General features: G+C 32.3%; 1 pseudogene across 1 annotated transcript; it reads left to right on the plus strand.

Annotated features, from left to right (window-relative positions):
• Nucleotides 1-15,004: 15,004 nt before the first annotated feature.
• Nucleotides 15,005-17,685, plus strand: LOC111377193 (annotated as a pseudogene). Its single transcript, XR_002699673.1, has 5 exons — nt 15,005-15,278; nt 16,267-16,334; nt 16,440-16,595; nt 16,880-17,130; nt 17,298-17,685. The product of XR_002699673.1 is annotated as a bark storage protein A-like (transcript).
• The last annotated feature ends 3,391 nt before the right edge of the window (nt 17,686-21,076 follow it).

Consider the following 21,076-nt stretch of genomic DNA (forward strand, 5'->3'; position numbering starts at 1 on the left):
TTTAAAATTTTGCAAAAGCTATGTCATTGGAAAACAAAACAAATTACCTTTTAAAATCGGAATTCATAAATCCACATTAATACTTGATTACTTACATGCTAACCTATGGGGTCCAGCATCATTAAACACCTTGAGTGGATTCAGATTTTATCAATTGATTGTAGATGATTTCTCAAGAAAAATCTGGACTTTTCTTCTAAAATCAAAATCTGACACCTTTCAAAATTTTAAACAATAGAAACTGATGATAGAGAATCAAACAAATAAAAAGATCAAGGCACTTAAGAATAGATATTGGGCTAGAATTTCATAATACTGAGTTTGATCTTTTTTGCAAAGAATCTGGTATTTTAAGGCATAGAACTTCAACTTGCAATCTTCAACAAAATAGTGTTGCTAAGAGAATTAACAGAACTTTGCTTGAAAGAAGTCAGATGTATATTATTAAGCTCTGGGCTTCTCAAATTATTCTGGGGTGAAGCCTTGAAAACTGCCACTTATCTGATAAATAGGATCCCTTCTAGTGCCATTGATTTTAAAATTTCTGAAAAACTATGGTCTAAAAAATTTCCAGATTATTCTAGACTTAAAATCTTTGATTGTGTTGCATATTCTCACCCGAATGAAGGCAAATTGGAACCCAGATCTTTAAAACGTATTTTCTTGGGTTATGGTAAAGAATCTAAGGGGTATAGATTTTGGGTAAGGGAACAACATTGGTTTAAAGTCATTATAAGCAGAAATGCCATCTTCAATAAAGATTTCTTTCCTTGTAATGATTCTGGAAAGTAGAAAAGACCTAAAATCTGTTATTGTTAAATAAACCCTTCTTGAAATAAATGAAAATAATCCTGTTGAACCCAATGATATTATTGAAGTGGAGCCTACATAATCTGAAATAGTTAACTAGAGATAGGGATAGAAGAAATAGGTTTCCTTTTATGAATTTGTTACATTTTACTCTGAATTGGAATCTATTAATTTTGAACCTACAACTTTAGAAAAAGTTATTAATTGTAAAGAATCTAAATTATGGATGGAGGCTATGAGAGAAGAGATGAACTCCTTAGTCAAAAATAAAACTTGCATCCTTGTTACAAAACCAATAGATCAAAAGGTTGTTGCTATAAATGGGTTTACAAAATAAAAGAAGGAGATCCTGATCATGGAGGTAAAAGATATAAGGCCAAATTAGTGGCCAAAGGATTTACACAAAGAGAGGAAATATACTATAATGAAAATTTTTCACCTGTTGCTAAGTACACTTCCATTAGAATTTTGCTTGCACTTTCTACACACTTTAATAGGGAATTAGATCAACTTGATGTCAAAACTGCTTTCTTAAATATAGACCTTGATGAAACAATTTATATGAACCAAACTGAATACCAAACTTGAAAAGGTCCGTTTGTGGAAAAAGTCACTTTATGGTGTAAAACAAGTAGCCAGGCAATGATATAAGAAATTAAATTCATATGTTCTAAACATGTGATTTTTTAAAAGCACTTTTGACTCATGTCTCTATTTTAAAAGCTCTAGTGGGCAAAATTCTGTTTTCTTACTTTTATATGTGGATGATATGCTTCTTGCTTCCCAAGAGAAATCTAAAATTGATCTAGAAGTCAATGCTAAAGGCAGAATTTGGAATGAAAGATTTAGGACAAGCAAAAAGAATTTTAGGAGTGAAGATAAAAAGGGATTGAAACAATTGTGTGCTTTATGTAAGCCGATTGCTTATGTGAAAAAGGTTCTTGAGAAATTCTCCATGCTTGAATGTAAACATGTATCTTTACCTATTGCAAATCACTTTAAGCTGTCAAGTGAACAATCCCCTTAAATGATGAAGAATTTGATTGGATGAAGCAAATGCCCTATGCAAATGCTGTGAGTTTAATTATGTATCTTAATATGTACTAGACCTAATTTAGCACATGGAGTTAGCATCTCGAGTAGATATATAGCTAATCCAGGTGAAACTCATTGGCTAACAATAAAATGGGTTTAAAGATATTTAAAGAGTTCTATGGACGTAGGTCTAAAGTTTCAAAGATGTAATGACAGTGTAATTTTAAAAGGACACTGTGATTTTGACTTTACAGGTGATCTAGATAAAAGAATATCTATTTCTTCTTATGTATTTACCTTATGCAATGGTTGTGTGTAAGTTAAAAGTCCCAATTATAGAAACTTGTAGCCTTATCCTCTTCAGGAGCAGAATATATAGCAGTATGTGATGCTGTAAAAGAAGGACTATGGTTGAAAGGACTATTAACTGAAATCGATTTTAATAATGAGTTAGTTAATATTTTTACAGATAATCAAAGTGCCCATACACTTCAGTAAAAATCTTGTATATCACGATAGAACCAAAGATGTTGATATCAAGTTTCATTTTGTAAGGAACATGGTTGAAGCGGGATGATAAAATTGATTAAAATTTCTACTGACTATAATCCTTTTGAAGTTGGCACGAAAATCTCACATTTGAACAAGTTTAAGAACTTCTTAATAATTCTGAGTATTGTTTAAACAAAGTTGAATTTAGTAAGCATGTTCATCACTTTTTATTTTTCAAAGGATTTCCTTGTTTCTAACTTCACTTCGTTTTGCAGGTACTTTAGGGCAAATGAAACTTGATAGATACACTTGATTCTATTCGAATGATCCAATGAGTAGTTCAGCAAGGTGGATGGTACGTGCTGTCGTAGACAACCAAAATTAAAATAAATACTTTTTAAAATCAATGTAGTAGTAGAAGCAAGTGTCAATCCCACAAAGAGTGATAAGTTTATTTTCTATGCTAAATTAACTAAAATGGGGGTTTTGATTTTTGAAACAATTAATTCTTCAAAAAAAAAAAATTAGTATCAATGCAAATCATAAAATTGGATGAGGTCAATAAAACGAACCATGATCTAAGTCAAAATTCACCAGTGAAAATTTATAATTGGTCATTGATCCACAAATAATCATCAATTCACAATTTTAGTATTCACTGCAAACAATTTTCTATTTGAAACGATTTCCTATTTCTCATTAATTCTAATTAATTTGGAACAAGCGATCTGATTAATCCTAATTATCGAACAATCCCAGACAAGCGCGAAGATTTAATTCAATAATTGTTTTATGAACTAGAGAAATCAATTAACTAGATAACACAAACACACGCTGTTGCATTTATCCTAGATAATTATTCTTCCTAAGACTTAATAATTATCAAAACAGCAAATCATTAACTTAGTTGCTTCACAAGTTAAATCAATCAAACAATTACAGATTTGAATATTTAACTTAGCTATAGATTGTAGAAAATAACAAACTAGTGTGCACCCTAGCAATTAAACTCAACAATCATAAAAATACATGCAAAAGAATATTTAATACCAAAGCAAATGAATTAAACTAAAAAAAACAAAGTGGATCTCTAGTTATAATTGTTCCAAGGCTTCGTCTCCTTCAACCAAGCAAAGGGAAATTAACTATACATTGTCCCCAATGTAAAGTGAAATGCAAAGAAGAGAATAAAATTATCCTAATATATGAATGCAAAAAAAAAAAAAGGGAAAAGGAATGAGCTTCCCTGAGTTGCCTCTCAAGCAACGCATTTGTTTATTATCTTTCATTAGACATATTGCTTTATTCCTTAACATCATAAATTGGATTTTCGAGTTTTAACATTGTCACGTCTTCCACCTGGAAACCTTCATAGAAAGGCTTGAGTCTATGACCATTCACCTTGAACACCTTTGAAGTTGTCATGCTTTGGATTTCTGGAAATATCCAAAGCCCCAATTGGTATGGGAGGACTTTCTAACCAACTTAAAATTCTTTCCTAGAAATCATCTTGTCATGGAATACCTTTGTCTTTTCCTTGTAAATTCATGCACTCTCATAAGCATCATTGCGAATTTTCTCAAACTCTTGAAGTTGCAACTTCCTGTGTTTTCCACCCTCGTCTATCATCATGTTGAAGTTCTTGACAGCCCAATAAGCTTTATGTTCAAGCTCCACTAGAATATGGCATGGTTTCCTGAATACTAATCGATAAGGTAACATACCAATAGGCGTCTTATATACAGTCCTGTATGCCCATAAAGCGTCGCTTAAGCGCAAATTCCAATCTTTCCTGCTTGGACAGACCTTTTTTTCAAGGATAGACTTAATTTCTCGATTTGATACTTTCGCTTGTCCACTAGTCTATGGTTGATATGCAGTTGACACCTTATGGGTTACATGATATTTTCTTAGCAAAGCTTCCACAATTCGGTTACAAAAATGAATGCCACGATCGCTGATGAGAGCTCTTGAAATCCCAAACCTTGAGAATATGTTAGACTTGATAAAATTTACAACAACTCTAGAATCATCAGTTCTGGTGGCCATAGCTTCCATCCATTTTGACACATAATCCACAGCAAGCAAAATATAAACAAAATCGAAAGATATAGGAAATGGCCCCATAAAATCAATGCCCCAAACATAAAAAATTTCACAAAAAGGTATGGGTGATTGTGGTATTTCATTTCTTTGGGATATGTTATCTGTCTTTTGACAATTCTCACATGACTTACAGAAGACATATGCATCTCAAAATAAGAATGGCCAGTAGAAACCAATTTAAGCACTTTTCTTGCTGTCCTCTTTGGTCCAAAATGTCCTCCATAGGCATAAGAATGACGGAAGGTAAGGATAGGGATAATTTCATTTTCCGGAATACATCTTCTAATCACTTGATCTGCATAATACTTCCATAGGTGTGGATTATCCCATACATAATATTTCCCATCCTTCTTTATCTTGTCCTTTCGAGTCTTATAAAAAGAGGATAAAGTATGTTAGTAGCCAAAAAATTTACAATGTCTGCATACCAAGGTAGTGTCACGCTTCCAGAGAACAATTGCTCATCAGGAAAGGTTTCGTACAACTACAGTTCATCATCTACGTGACCTAGACAGCTCGAATGGTCTCCAACATTGTTCTCCATTCCTCTTTTGTCCTTGATCTCTAAGTTGAATTCATTTAAGAGAAGTATCCAGCGTATTAATCTTAGTTTTGACTCCTTCTTTGTCATCAAATAATGTAAAGCTGTATGATTAGAATAAACAATGACTTTAGTGCCAAGTAAATATAGACAAAATTTTTCTAACGCAAAAACAACAGCTAAGAGTTCTTTTTCTGTCGTGTAGTAATTTTTTTTGGCATCATTTAGAGTTTTGGAAGCATAGTAGATGGCACGTGAAACATTTCCAGTTCTTTGACCCAACATCGCTCCTACTGCAAAGTTGCCTGTGTCACACATTATCTCAAAGGAAAAGTTCTAGTTAAGAGGTTGGATAATTGGTGCAGACGTCAGCAGATCCTTCAGTGTATCAAATGCCTTTTTTCAATCCTCCACAAACGTAAAAGCCACGTCCTTTTGTAACAATTTGCATAGGGGCAATGCTATTTTGGAGAAGTCTATAATAAACATGTGTTAGAAACCTGCATGTCCAAGGAAAGAATGAATTTCTCGCACACTAGTAGGGGAAGGCAAAGATTGAATAATATCAATTTTGGTTTTATCTACCTCAATACCTTTAGATGAAATGACATGCCCTATAACTATACCTTGTTCAACCATAAAATGACATTTTTTAGAATTTAGTACAAGATTGGTTTCTATGCATCTTTTAAGGAATTGTGCTAGGTTATGCAAAACAGTTTTCAAATGAGTATCCATGAACTGTAAAGTCATCCATAAAGACCTCTATAATAAACTATATATAATCTGAAAATATATTGACCATACACCGTTGAAAAGTGATCGGAGCATTATAAAGGCTAAAGGGCTACGACAGTATGCAAAGGTTTGAAATGGGCTTGTGAAGGTTGTATTTTCTTCATCCTCCAAGGCAATTGCAATCTGGAAATAACTCGAATAGCCATCAAGAAAGCAATAGTAAGAATGATCAGCTAACCATTCAAGCATTTGATCAATAAAAGATAAAGGAAAAGTGATCTTCGTGGGTTATAGCATTTAATTACCTATAATCTATACAAACCTGCTACCCATTTTGAATCGAGTGGTAACCAATTCATTATTCTGATTCTTCACCACAGTTATCTCGGTCTTCTTAGGAATCACTTGAACAAGACTGACCCAATTGCTGACAGAGATAGGATAAATTACTCTAACTTCCAAAAGCTTGAGAATCTTTTACTCTACTACGTCCATCATGGGTGTGTTCAATCTCCTTTGAGGTTGGCTAGTAGATCTTGCTTCTTCTTCAACCAGAATGCGATGCATACAGGTTGATGGACTGATTCTTTTGATGTCTACATTTGTCTATCCAATAGTTGTGCGATATTTCTTGAGAACCTGCATCAGTTTTTCTTCCTGTGTTGCATTCAATTCATTTGAGATTATCACGAGCAATGTGTTTCCATCTCCAAGGAACACATATTTGAGGTGATTGGAGAGAGGCTTCAAATCTGGAGTAAGAGCCTACAAAACAGAATGAAGGGATTTTCCATTAGAAATTGGTAAAACAGCATATAAATCATTACCTGTTTGTTGTAACTTTGGAAGATTGTTCAGTGTTGCAACAGTTTCTCACAATTCAGGGCTCCAAGTCAATTCCTCGCTCTCCTTTTCAACATGATTACTAATAGCAACCTCTAATTCATCCTTTCCATTAAGTTAAAAAAATCATGTGCTAAGTAATCAATCAAATCAATAGAGTAAACAGCATTATCTTCACTTGGAAATTTCATGGCATCATAGATATTTAATTTAATTATTTCACCATCAAATTCCATGGTCAGTGTGCCACTGTGTACATCTATTTTCATTTTGGATGTTTTTAAGAATGGCCTTTCGAGCAAGATGAGACTAGTTTGGTCACCATTTTCCATGTCAAGCACATAAAAATCAGTAGGAAAAACCAATTCATTAGCCTTTATAAGGACATCCTCAATCACTACCCTAGGATAGGCATTTGATCTATCAGCTAATTGAATAACTACACCAGTTTTAACTAAGGGCCTCAATTTCAAAGATGCGTACATAGAATATGGCATGACATTTATAGAAGCTCCTAAGTCTAGCATGGCCTTTTCAAACTTAGTGTCACCTATCGTGCAAATGATAGTAAACATACTTGGATTCTTGTATTTTGCAATTAGTTTCCTTTGAATGGCTGCAGATACATTTTCCCCAACTTTCACTTTCTCACACCCTTTAAGTTCCTGCTTTCTTTTAAGTGTATACAATTCTTTCAAAAATTTAGCATAGCGAGGTACTTGTTTAATAACATCTAACAATGAAATATTCACCTCACATTTACGGAAAGTTTCATAAAGTTCGCTATTTGGTTAATCTTTCCTAGATTATGCTAAAGCTTGAGGAAAATGGGGTACAGGTTTATACTCAGAAGGGTGGAAACTTACGTTTTGATGTATCATCACCGTTGGAAGTACCTTTATTTGCAATGACATCTTCCTCCTTTCCTTGTTCTGACAATGTTTGGACTGTCTTTATCGGTGCTTCAACCTCTTTGCCCCTCTTAACACAATTGCACTTGCATTTTCCCTTGGGTTCACAATTGTTTGAGAAGGTAATTTCCCCGAGTTTAGGGATCTTAGCTGGTTGATTGCAGTTGTCATTTGATCGAGGACATGTTAGTACTATTAGGTTCACAAGTTTACACGTGGGCATTGACTTGACATTGATACAAGGCATGTGGTGAAACTATTGTTGATGGTTGATGAACTCTAAAATAAGTCAAGCAAGGGAGTTGCTCTATAGTATTTTAAGAAGTTTATTCTAAAATAATAAAGAGATGCATAGTCGAGCTTCCAATTTGATTTCTCTAGAATTTTCGAATTGTAGATTCAATACTACGATAAAATAATAGATTTTGGTAAAAGTTAGGTCAATTTGATTAAGTTGGACTTGAGCTAAAAATTTGAAATAGTAATATCATATTTTAGGTTTGATCTAAATTAATTAATTAGCAAATTCGTTTAGAAATTTTTTTTCCCTTATTTAATATAAATAAATTAATAAAATCAACAATATAATGGAGGCAGTCAATCCATATATATAGATCCGAAATCTAATTCAAATCCAATATAGTACCTATGGGTACATCAATAGAGATGAAATTGGAATTGGAATAGTGGACCCCTTTTTCTATCGTTAAGGCGAAGAACTGAACTAGGAATTCTCTTTCTTCATCATCAATCGAACCACTGTTCTATAAATATGATCTTTTATCATATAAATCTATTAATTCATTTCTCCAACGCATAAATGGCTAGGAGTTCACGTTCTTATCATCTTTGGTAGAATGAAGTCCACGACAAGAATAGAGGTTGTCAATGTGATTTCCTAACTAGTTCGTGCAGATCGAAAAGAATACCAACGGTGAAAGCACTTTGCTGGGCCGCACTGACACTGAGAGACGAAAGCTAGGGGAGCGAATGATATAGAGACATTCCACTACAAAAAAATGCGGCTTCAAAGATGGAAATTTCTGTCACAGATGCCTTAAATTTCATCGCTGACGGCTTTCACAAACGGATTTGATCGGTTCTGGAAACTTGTCGGTAATATGTCCGTCGCTAATTTAGCAACGAATTACTCATGTCGTCGATGATTTAGTGACTGAAGCAACCGTCGTTGTTTACCTATGCCTATTTCTATTACTAATTAGCAATACAAATTTTTCATCAAAAATTATCTACGGATTATGTCCATTATGATTACCAACGGATTTTCGTCATTATTTTGAATTAAAATCTTAAAAATATATATATGGTTTTATTTTAATAATTATTTTCTTAAAAGATTCATACATTAAGTTCAAACTAAATGTTGAAATCCAATAATCAAGATCATCAAAGAAGCGAGCAATCTTTATCCAAAAAAATGCAAAACAAATGACAGGTTCATCCATTTTTTTCCCGAGTGTATTTCTCACAAGGAACATCTGTCCATTTTCCGTATACAAACATTCATTGTTGCTGTCCCATATTTTGCCTTGAAATTTTCCTGCAGCCAGAGCTTTCAATTCAAATTCAAGAACCAGGAATTTCCAGAAGATTTTTGTGTGTTCGGAGGAAAGTGTGTGCATTATGTGTCGTCTGTGAACTAAATCAAATTATCCTTAGATCACAACAAGAAATTGAAATCTATCCATTAAACGTGGAAATCCATAATCAGAAAAGTCTCATTCACTTGGATCTTTCACATTTCGTGCCAAAAAGAAATTAAATAAAAGGCATATCTCAGCAAAAAGACCTCTTAAGATACTGTATTGTCATTCCACGATTAACCACATGACCAAGATACTAAAGGGGTCTTGAAATTAAGAATTTATGATAATGGAGCAAAACAAATCCAATAAACATACATTTCAAGAACAAAAATCTAGGGGGGGGGGGGGGGGGGGAACTAAACTCCAGATGAAATTTTATTGTATATTGTCTTGAAATTATCATCGACTAAGCACTAAAAAATCACCTTGAAAAATATAAATAGAATGCTCTCTCAAAATGAACTGTCCCAACTTGTTCGTCCATATTGAGTCCAAATTGCTATGACCCATACGTGCAAAAGCTTCCTCATGATGAGCGGTGGTAGGGGAGGTGGTCTGTGATTGTGGTTTGCATCGCCGGCGCCGAAATGTGGGTTTGAACTGTCGAGTTTCGCTGTAGACGAAAATTGCTATTGATTTGGATATTCAGCTTTGGTTGATGTTATAAATAAATCATTAGGAGTCGAATCAGGTGCTTGGTCGACCTGGATGATGGGCATAGTCTGGGTGTCGTCGGAAGTGGAGATTCCGGCCATTTTTAAGTGCGTCGGCAAGCTATTTTTGGGCGATTTTCACTCGACTTCTACCGGAGTTAAGGCCAGTGATTGGGTGGGTAGTGATGAGGGAAGTGTGGGTTTCAAGTTGGTACGAAGATTCGACGGCCATGGTAGCCGGAGATTGGAGTTATTGGGATCCATAGTTGGTGGCTCAAAAAGAGGAAATCCACGAAAATGGACTTTTCGAAAATTTTCATATTGGCGTTGATCATGAATTAAAAAAAAAAAAAACTAAGTTTAAAAAAATATTACATTAAAAGGGCGAATTTACCCTTCAACTAGTGACTGTTTGAATCTCATTTTCTAATCGATCGATCAAAAAAGAAAATCAACGCACAGTCGCCTGAAAATTGTCCGATCAACCATCGGCCAACTACACCACCGTCGTCGTGAGCTAAATCGACGATCACGCATCTACACCGAAAAGAATACCTGTTAGTTTTCTCACACAGAGTTCCAGTTAAAAATTTATTGAATAATATTAGATTTATTAAATTTAATTAGATGAATATTCGTTTTGATTTCTATCACGAGTATGAGTAGTGTTAGATTGTGGACATGGTGGGATGAAAAATGTGATATTTTTTGTAATTTTTGGACCTACTAGCGTCGACAATGGCGATTTTCGACAGAATCGAGGAAGACAGATCAGTTAACAGTCGTGTTAACCTAACCGTTAACAGTCCAGGACTGTTAACAATCTAATTTTTTTTAAAAATATATATTTAATTTTTATTTTTTTTTATAATTTTTGTAATTAATTTAATTTTTTATTTGATTAGTAATTATGTTATTTATTTATTTAATTTTTATAATTGTCTTTTATTTATATAATTTAATAATTTAATATTATCTTTAATTAACAATTTTGTATTGTTCCTTTTTTTTATGAAATAATTTTTAATATATTTTTTTCAAATTTATTTAAATAATATAGATATTCTTTACATTTTATTAAAATGTATTTAATTTGAAATTTTTTATTTATAAATATATTTTCCAAATGGTTACAAGATTAATTTTCTTTATAATTAATTTATTTTAATTTGATTAAATAATAATTATGTTATTTATTTATTTAATTTTTATAATTGCATTTTTTTATATAATTTAATAATTGAATAGATAATGTTGTCTGAAATTAACAATTCTTTTTTTTCCTTTTATTGTTCTTTTACCTTTGATTTTGTTTCGAATTTATTTAAATAATATTTCTATTCTTTAATGTTTTTGAAAATGTATTTAATTTGATTTATTTTAAATATATTTTCCAAATATAATATTTGTGATTAATTTTCTTTATAACTAATTTATTTTAATGCGTATTGTATGGTAGTTAGAATTCGGTTCTCTTGATTTTGTGAGATTATGCTTTCTTTTGTTATCTGTTGCTTGATTTTTAAAGAATTCCCACTTCGCAAGTATGTTCTCTTGAATACTTGTGAATTACAAAGCATTCATTCATGTCCATCTTAGTTGCTCTAAAACGCTAATTGCAACTGTCTTCGACGCAGGCAACTGTCAACAATAACTTGTTTGATTTCTTTACCTTGAACTCAAAGTTATATTTTAATGCCAGTCGGTGCACAGCTTCCTGCAAATCTTTCTTGGTTTCAAACAATTGCTTGACCTGCAAGTCATCATCATCGGGAGCCACACGAGAAGAATTGGAGGACGGTCCACTTGTTCCAACCTGTAAGCTCCCACCCGGCTCGTGTCTCTGTCGGGATAAAGCAATCAAATTCTCATTCGTAAACTCGTTTATATTCTCATTGTCTTCAATTGTCGACGAAATTCTGCGCGTAACAGCGACATCACGATCAGAAATAACTATCTCAGGAATAACCACATCATCCGCAGGAACTATCTCCATTGTCTCCCAAAAACCTTGATCATTGTTATCCGCCCTATCTGAATCTTCGTGTTCACCTTCGATAACATCCTTCGTAATTAAAGTCACACCAAGAACAGTCGGAGTCCGATGCATTTTATTCAATTCTAATAGATAATTCAATTCCGCATCATTAGTAACGAATACTGGTGGCATCGGAATTGATGAATCCCCATAACCATTGAATAGATATCTCAATTACATATCGTATTGAGATTTATCGACATTCAGCTTATTTTGCAAATCGTGGTACATTTCTAAGTATGGTGTACTCTCTGTTATGGGAATTGCAATACAACCACGTATGTCACTCGTCCATCTCCATTCTCACCAATTATTTTCATTCAATTCGAAATCACCGAAATAACAGACGGGGATTATCATATCTGCATGGGGAAATGATTTTAATCAATTTCATTTATTAATTATAAGAAAAAATCAGTGCCAACAAAAACCAGTGCAGAGTCGGTTAATTTGTTGTTTAACAGTCGAACAGTCAGCCGACAGTCGACTGTTTAACAGCCAGACAGTCGGGAAACAGTCGGACTGTTTGGTTGTTTTTGCGCAGGAGAATACGGTTCTAAAGAAAAATATTATACATCTGTTCAATTTTTTTTAGATAGGTAAAATCTGTTAAAAAAAATTTATGCTAACTATTATGTCAACATAAAATTTCTCTATTCAAACGTGCGTAAATGTACTTACCAATTTGAAGTAATTGATATGAAAAAAATTTCGGCTTCAACGTTTCAAAGTTTTTCTAGATTTTGAGGTTCAAGCAGATAAAAAGATGAGAGTTTTTCCTGTATTAAAAGCTCGTTTTGAAGTTTTTATAAGTGGGGAAGTGTTTGGTTTTTAATTATTAACTAAAAGGGTAGTATAATTCTTTCAATAATACATTGTTTTGTAATTGTACAAAACATTTAAGGGTATCTTTGTCTTTTACCATACAAGATGCCAATGTCATAATATTCATGATTTTGAAAATCAAAATGAAATTTAGGTCCTTTGACTGAATCAAACTTAAAAGTACCCCGGCTCAAAAACCCCAAAAGACAAAAGAGTTAGGAAATGAAATAGAGGGAAGGCGACAGTTTATTTTGCGAGGAAATAAAATATTTGAATTGGAATTAGACGGAGGGAAATGAAAATTTTAGAGGCAAGTCAAATTTTAGGTGGAAATTACAATTTTTTTGTGTTTTTCGACGGAATTTTTTCATTGGTAACTATATAATACTTTTAAAATTTTACTTCCAATATTTACCAACAAAATTTTTCATAGGTTTATGATTTTATCGGTTTTAATATTTTTTCCAATGAAATCATCTGTTGAGAAATTCAGTCGCTAAAATATTTAATTTATTATTTATTATTTTAAATTTTTACCTACGGATTAGCAACGGATATTGCACCAACGAAATAATTCTGTTGGTAATTCTGTTGGTAAATTAATATGTAATTTTTTAAAATAATAAAATGATAACCCATTATTAAACCGTTGTTAATCTGTTGGTAGTAGCAACGGAAGACGACCGTCGCTAAAATTTCATCTTTCTTGCTACCTTTTCTAGTAGTGTTCGATTTTTATTCGATTATTAGTCTCCAACCGAAAACCAAACAAAATTTGTCGGTTCTTGATTCAGATACCCATTCGTTTATTTAACTTAAAGAAAAATCGCTTGATTATGTTCAGTTCGGGTCGGGTCTCATTTGATCCAATTCAGCTCAAGACTTTTGTACAGCCCTAGAACAAACTGAACAAGAGTTATAGGATTGTAGAGTGCATTATTAGATAGGATTGTCTTGCTAAATTTGAGCTAAAAAAACACAACGTTTCAATCTTCCAATCATCTAGCGAATTTTCTTTCTTCTAAAAAGAGTTTTCAAATAACGGTTGTCAAACAAGGGTTAAGTATAGATGACGTTGCTCCTGTGTGAAATATGCCTGGAACTGTGATTGGCCTTTCATATTTTCCTACAAGCATCTTCACGTTGACCACTGGTATCGAGAGACAGATTGATTATTTGGACTCAAGTTCAAATACTATTTCATTCCTTACAGAGAACCCAGCACATGCTTCTCCCTTGAAACTATTTCTAGAATCAGAGTCACCTCTAAACTTGTTGTACAGAATCACACTCAATTTCTTTCTAAATGCATAAAACCCCTTTCAAAAATCCCAGTTGATTAGGCTCTAAGGCTTTTTGGTCCACCCAAAAGTCGACGCAGACATCGAACGTAGCAAAACTTTGATGCATAGCTAACTCTACGATCTTTTGATCAGTCTTCATTTGACATGTCTATAGAATGTCACGTATTGGATGCTAATACTGTTATATGACTTAGTTATAAATAATTTATATCATATAAAACGGGATTTTTAAGGAAATTATAAATAGGATTACTTTTGTGTCGAAAACTTTTTCGACAACCCTATTTTGAGAAAAAGCGACTTTTTAGGATAAAGTTTTCCGTCCTTGAAAAGTAATTTTCTTGTCTGAATTCTCATCATGTAATACATTCAAGTGTTTTATTCACGTTGGACAATATTTAGAAAATGATTATCAAGTGGGAACTCACAGTTTTTGAAATTTCTTCATTGGAATAGTCATTCTAACTATTTATTGTTATGAAAGAGATGGAGTGGCCACTCAAGTAGTTAGCCGGATTATAGTATCTTCACGGGAGCTCATTTTCAATGATTTCCAGCCGAATTTGAAAATTCTTTATGTCAATTTTATTCATTAGTTTTGATATTAATATCAGTATTAATTTTTGCATTAGAAAACGACGGGTGTTAAAGCCTTTTCAATGGCCATTTTCACCTGTGGCTGGTTCCCAACAATTCATTTGTCATTTTCATCTTCTACAATATTACTATATTCTCTCTTCACAATTTTGACAGTTCATTTGGCATAATTAATTCTCTCTTATTTATATGTGCATTGGAATAGACCAGCATTTAGAATCGAGTAGGAATACATCACCCAATCTATGCGGAATGCTACTAAGAAAAACAGATCATAGTTGTTGACTTGTGGTCTCAGTGGGACAAATATTATAATCTAGGAATCCTCTACGTATCAACCACGTCCGTGTATATGGTTTTTGACTTGTATTTTCAGTTGGAAAAAATGGCATCAAAGAATCCTATGCTTATAAAACAAGTGTCTTGTTATATATATATATATATATATATAGAGAGAGAGAGAGAGAGAGAGAGAGAGAGAGAGAGAGAGAGAGAGAGAGAGAGAGATTTCATTAGTTTGAGTTGTAAGAAGAAGAAAATATGTGTAGATTTGTGAGAGATTTTCCATTGGTATGGGTTATGATGATGATTATGAGTATTACAAATGATCATTTGGCAGATGGTGCAATTTCTCAGAATTCGATGGAAAAGATTCATATGATAAACAAGAAGGGTCCTTACTTGGGTATCGTAGTGCCCAACAGTTTTGAGATGAACCCTCTTCTCCAATCTTCAAGTTTTGTTCCTCATCCCTTGCTTTCCTACTTGGATTTTGCAGGTTAGACAACTATTCACTTGAAATTTAATTTATTTCTTACTTTGATTTTGTGTAAGATAAACTATTCGGTACCAGACGATATAAAGAAAATTGTCCTTTAATCATTTCTAGTGCTCCTCACTTTTGTCTAATGTTACATATAAAAAGTGTCTTCCACATATTTTTTTTTTTTCAGAATGATATATGCTTTAGTATTTCATTTTACTTATACTGAACAAGAATATGGCTAGCAGCCTATGTTTTTAACCACATTTAGAGTACTGGAAATATGTTTGCACATACCTAAAGAGATTTTTGTTTATAAATTTCAAGTAAACATGTAAAAAGCCGAAGGGTATAGATCGAACTTAACATGGCCTTCATAGTTATTAACATCTAATTCTTTAGGTATTCCAGTAGATGCATCATTAAGAAAAAAATATGATAAATTCCCTTCGCAATAACCATACTCTTACTCAATGTCGATGAGATAATTGTACTACACATTATCAATGTAACCACGCTTTTATTTGATTTCAATTAAGTCAACTTCATTCAATTCCAAGAACAAAAATTGACGACAATAGTCAAAATGATGGTCATCACGTGTAACTTTTATTTATAATTTTATTGAAATAAATGATGATCATCATTTTTTGACGTCATGTCGTCGACTGTCGTCCATCCAAGGGACGAAATTAAATAGAGCTACCCTATTGAAATCAAATAAAAATGTAGTTGTCCAATTGAATATAATTGAAATACGATTACATGATTAACATTAGGTGAAAACATAGTTACTATGAATGACCAGCAAAGTTATAATGGTGGAAAATGATTCATTTATTCAAACGGGAATAGTAATTAATTATTGAAAACAATAGTCAATCTTCTTGAAATGCGTTTGGTTCTACCAAATCTTCAATGAGATAACAAGAAATAGCATAATATCCAGTTATAATATTCCTAAATCTTATGCTTATTTTCTTCATCTTCTGCATCGAAACAGGAAGAAGGTTTCGAATTGGAACTTTGGAAAGTCGAAAAGTTGTTGTTGTCATGTCCGGACTCAGCATGGTATGTTCATTTTTGTAATACCCTACTTACAAGGAAAATTCAATGATTTATTTCTTTCCATTTTTCAGAGGTACAACATGATTAATTTAAATTATTATATCATAGCTTAATGCAGGAATAGTAACACAGTTGCTGCTTAGCATATTCAAGATTGAAGGAGTAGTTCACTTTGGAATAGCAGGAAATGCAAATCCTAAATTACAAATAGGAGATGTTACTATCCCTCATTATTGGGCTCATTCAGGCCTTTGGAATTGGCAGGTATCTATTTTCTATAATCTTCTTTTATTTTCATTGTCAAAAATTGGTTTCCGTATAAAATGTATGGATGGTTTTTGATGTATTAGCAAAAGACGTTATTCTATAATTATTTATTTGCTTAATCCACAACAATTTCCATAATTTTCTTAAAATAAGCAGTCTCTAATAATAATCTCACTACGTAAAACCCATCGATTTAGATGCTTCAAAAACTATCAAAATAATTGTAGTGTATACTCCCATTAATTGACTTTGTTTAAATCCTTACACGTTTTTTTGATCAGAGGTTTGGAGATGGACCTGGTGATGAACTTGCATTTGAATCTAATGGAGACTATACAAGAAAAATCGGTTATCTTAATTTCTCTCAATATGAAAATGGCACAAAAAATGGGAATTATTCAGACAACCTTCTCAACAATGTGTGGTATCAACCGGAAGAGATATTTCCATTGATGGGGCACCTGAGATTAGACAGCATGCCTTTTGGGTTCCTGTTGACAAGCTGTACTTTTCACTTGCAGACAAACTTGAGGTTAATTTTTTACTATCTTGGCATAATCTCTTTGATCACCAAAGTTTATCTACCACCATGAAACTTTACTGAAAAAACTTACACTAACCTCAAGTATGCTTGGCCCAAAAGATCGACACATTTGTTTACTTAAATTTAGTTTTTTTAATTATTGCTTTTCTGTACAGGATATTGTCCTCGAAAGGTGTGTCAATTCCACTATGTGTTTACCTCGACCTCCAAAGGTAATTAGAGTGGAAAGAGGGGTGAGTGCTAATGTATTTGTAGACAATGCTGCCTATCGAGATTTTTTGAATACTAAGTTCAATGCAACTCCAGTCGACATGGAAAGTGCTGGAGTAGCCCTTGTATGTCTCCAACAAAGGACGCGTTTTATAGCAATTAGGGCACTATCTGATTTAGCTGGTGGCGGTTCTTCTCTCTCCAATGAAGCCGCTATCTTCTCTTCACTAGCCGCTCAAAATGCAGTTAATGTTGTTCTTAAGTTCGTTACTTTGTTGTCTTTGTAACCTCAAATTATTTAACTAGACGCAATCCAATAAGGTTATTAGTCAATGTTGAACGTATTGAATTTCATTTTATGTTGTTATTCTTATAATGTTGTTTATTTAATTGAACAAAAACCGTATCCCATATTTATGTATTTATTAGGTTTTCAACCCCATATGAAATGCCGTTAATAGTATTATACAAATATCTGCATTGATATTCTATTAAAAAGAATAATGACGTGAACAAATAGAAATCTCCTCCCAAATGGATCTATCAAGGAATACATGGCAAGAAATATTCAGCACTCTCTAGAATTCACCAAAGAGAGATGAATTTCGAGAGAATGACAGATATATCTCAAACAAAAATAGGTTTATATTCAAATACTTCTGTTTCTACCTTCAACGATTTTCAAGATTATATTTAAATGAAAGAAACGTGTATATTAAGCTACAAATTCGTGCATTCAGATTCCAAAGAAATTGAAGAATCATAGGAACTATCTTGAGCCAGATAAGAATTGACTTTTAGCATCCCCACGAATTGACTTTTCAACATGACCACATTAATTGGAAAGTCAAAATGGAGATCCATAAATTGTGTAGGAAAGTCAAAATGGAGATCCATAAATTGTGTAGGAATTTTGAATTGATAACTCAATGATATATTATTTTATATCTAATAAGTCTCAAAATCGTTCCATAATTTAGTTGAACTGACACCAAAATTCTAAACCTTAAAAATCTAAAGCACCAAATTTGACTCCCTCTATTTTTTTTATTTTTTATTTTTTTTCTCTTTCAAAGTTTGCAATCGATAGTATTCTTGCGACATGGGACATCCAAAGTCCTAAGATTATATTCCATCAACGAGCTAACAATTGAAATCCTAATTAAAAGATCAGACATGTAGCACCCAAGTTTTCATAAACTTTGAGGTGTCACAAAAAACTCATTTTGTTTGTTTTAAATACGGAAAGATAAAAATGGACTCTAAAAATAAACTGCTGAAATATCCATAAATTTAAACTAAACATGAAAAATCGTATCTTAAAAAAAAATATAAGCATGGTCAACTAACTAATTAAATAACATGTCTTTGAATAAATTAAACTAACTAATAAATTTAAAGACAAAACCAAAAAAAATATATATTTTTTCCTCTCGAATTCTCTTGATAGTCTGAATTACCATCCCATCATAGTTCTAATTGATCCAACTAACATGAAAAATTATTGTAAGATTGAGTATTTAAAAATACCTAATAAGATACGTGTACACGATTATATTTAACAAATAAATAAATACTTCATACTACTTTTCTCTTATGGAGTATGTCGATAACCAAACGACACACCCATTTTAGGTCCGCTTAAATTCCTGAAAATTTTCATATCTCTTACTATAGAATTCGAAGATCCACTGGCAATTTATGCATATTTAATTGAATACATAAAAGTATAAGGAAACGAACCACTTGCACATAAGTATGTTACCTCATTATTGAAATATTGGAAAGAATAAAATCTTACAGATTTTTATTCCTCCCTATTTTTCTATTCTTTTTCATCTCCTTCTCTCTCGCCCTCTCTCTTTACCATGGCTCCCTCTTTATTATTATTATTATTAATTTATTAATTTATTTTTTTGGTGATGAAATAATGGGAATTTTTGCACTGTTTATAGTTAAAATTCTCAATTGAGTTTGTATGCAGCTAGAATTGGAAAATTGTGTAATACAAGGAATTTGACGTCGGGTAGGATAGCGATTATCCTATAGGCTAGTTGCAACAAACGATTCGCAAGAAAGAAGAAGAAAGAAACGCAAAAAATAGAGAAAATTCTCTGAAAACTTCACTCAATATTATTAATAATCAAGAATGACGAAAATTAACCCACAAACCGGGTTAAATAGCTGCAAAAATACGAAATTATCAAAAAATTACCAAAAATAGCAAAATCCTAATGATCACACCAAAATAAAATATGAAATAAAATAAGTTGCCAAAAATTTGATTCAATCTGGATTCTCTAACGTCTAGAAAAAGGGAAACAAAATATTGTCATAAATAGTAAAAAAAAAAACTAAAAATTGAATTTCGAAAAGGAAAACAGCTGATTTTTGGGCTCGAAATTGACGCCCACCGAGCATAGCTTGGTGACCACGATGTGTGGGCCAAAGAGAGCTTTTAGGATTGGAGTCATAATAGCGATTCTGATAACCGTAATCAAAATTATGACAAAATTACCAAAGACGCGTAAGAATTACCCCAATTAAGGAAAGATTGCATTTATTTTTCATCTTTGCACCTATCCGCCATCTCAAGGTATTTCATCGCTATCAACGAGCTATCTGACAGATCAGCGTCACTCGACTCGAATCCTCCTGTATCAGAATCTGAATAAGAATTGATTTCAAATAATACAATTATGATTACTATTCAACTTTATCGAAACCAATTTAAGATTAGAATTAAATTTATCCAAATCCCAAACGATTATCATTATCCAAAATCAACATTTATCATCTCATAGGGCACTACCTTAAAATTAAAATCATAAACCAAGTTTTATATATTACCAATTAAAGACTTCCATATCTTATACCTAACTAATCCAAATAAAACTTTTCTCGAGTTCATAATACATTATTTAAAACAAACTATAAAATGAGCCCAATACTAAATCTCGTCCTATCAAAATCTAATTACTTAGATCAAATAAAATTAAAATTAATACTAATTCATTTACTTTCAAAATATAAAAATATAGCATATAGAATAAGTAAACTTTATTCTATAAAATTTCCGAGGAGTTACAACAGCCCCTACCATGTGATTGTAATAACTAAAGAGCATTTTAGAACAACATGAATAAAGAAAAATAAAGCTAGTGAGCCATGCCTTAATGTTCACTTGTACTCCCTACTTAAACATGAATTGCTCCAATCTGCTAATCAATGTTGCATTTTTCTTATTACAAGTGTACGATATTAAACAGATAATATAGCGGATATTAGAGTCCACATAATCATTCCCACAAAAGGCTACTAATTGTTCCAGTTTACTATTTTTAATTTTGTTTGATAAAAAACAGAGTTTAGTTTGATTGTTGATCTAAATTATACTAACTAACTTAATGTATGTTAATGTACACAAAAATCAAATTAGGTTTTAGAATGTGAAGGAGATATTAAGGTACCGAATTTCATTTATCGATCACCTTTAATTCTCTAATCAAGAATCTTAACTAAATGTCGTGTTTGGTCTCATTCTTCTAACATATTTGATTTACCCCTCTTGCGTTCAAATTGATTTTATTTAATTAAGTCAATTCCATATCTCTATCGAGTCATGATATACTTTAGTTAAACGCATTAAACTTCTAAAAATTTATATAAAGACCACATTAACTGTAAAATGTATCCCTATGCTTTTATACTAATTTCCAGGTTT

This window comes from Olea europaea, unplaced genomic scaffold (assembly GCF_002742605.1).
Source record: "Olea europaea var. sylvestris unplaced genomic scaffold, O_europaea_v1 scaffold1619, whole genome shotgun sequence".
NCBI classification, from domain to species: domain Eukaryota; kingdom Viridiplantae; phylum Streptophyta; class Magnoliopsida; order Lamiales; family Oleaceae; genus Olea; species Olea europaea.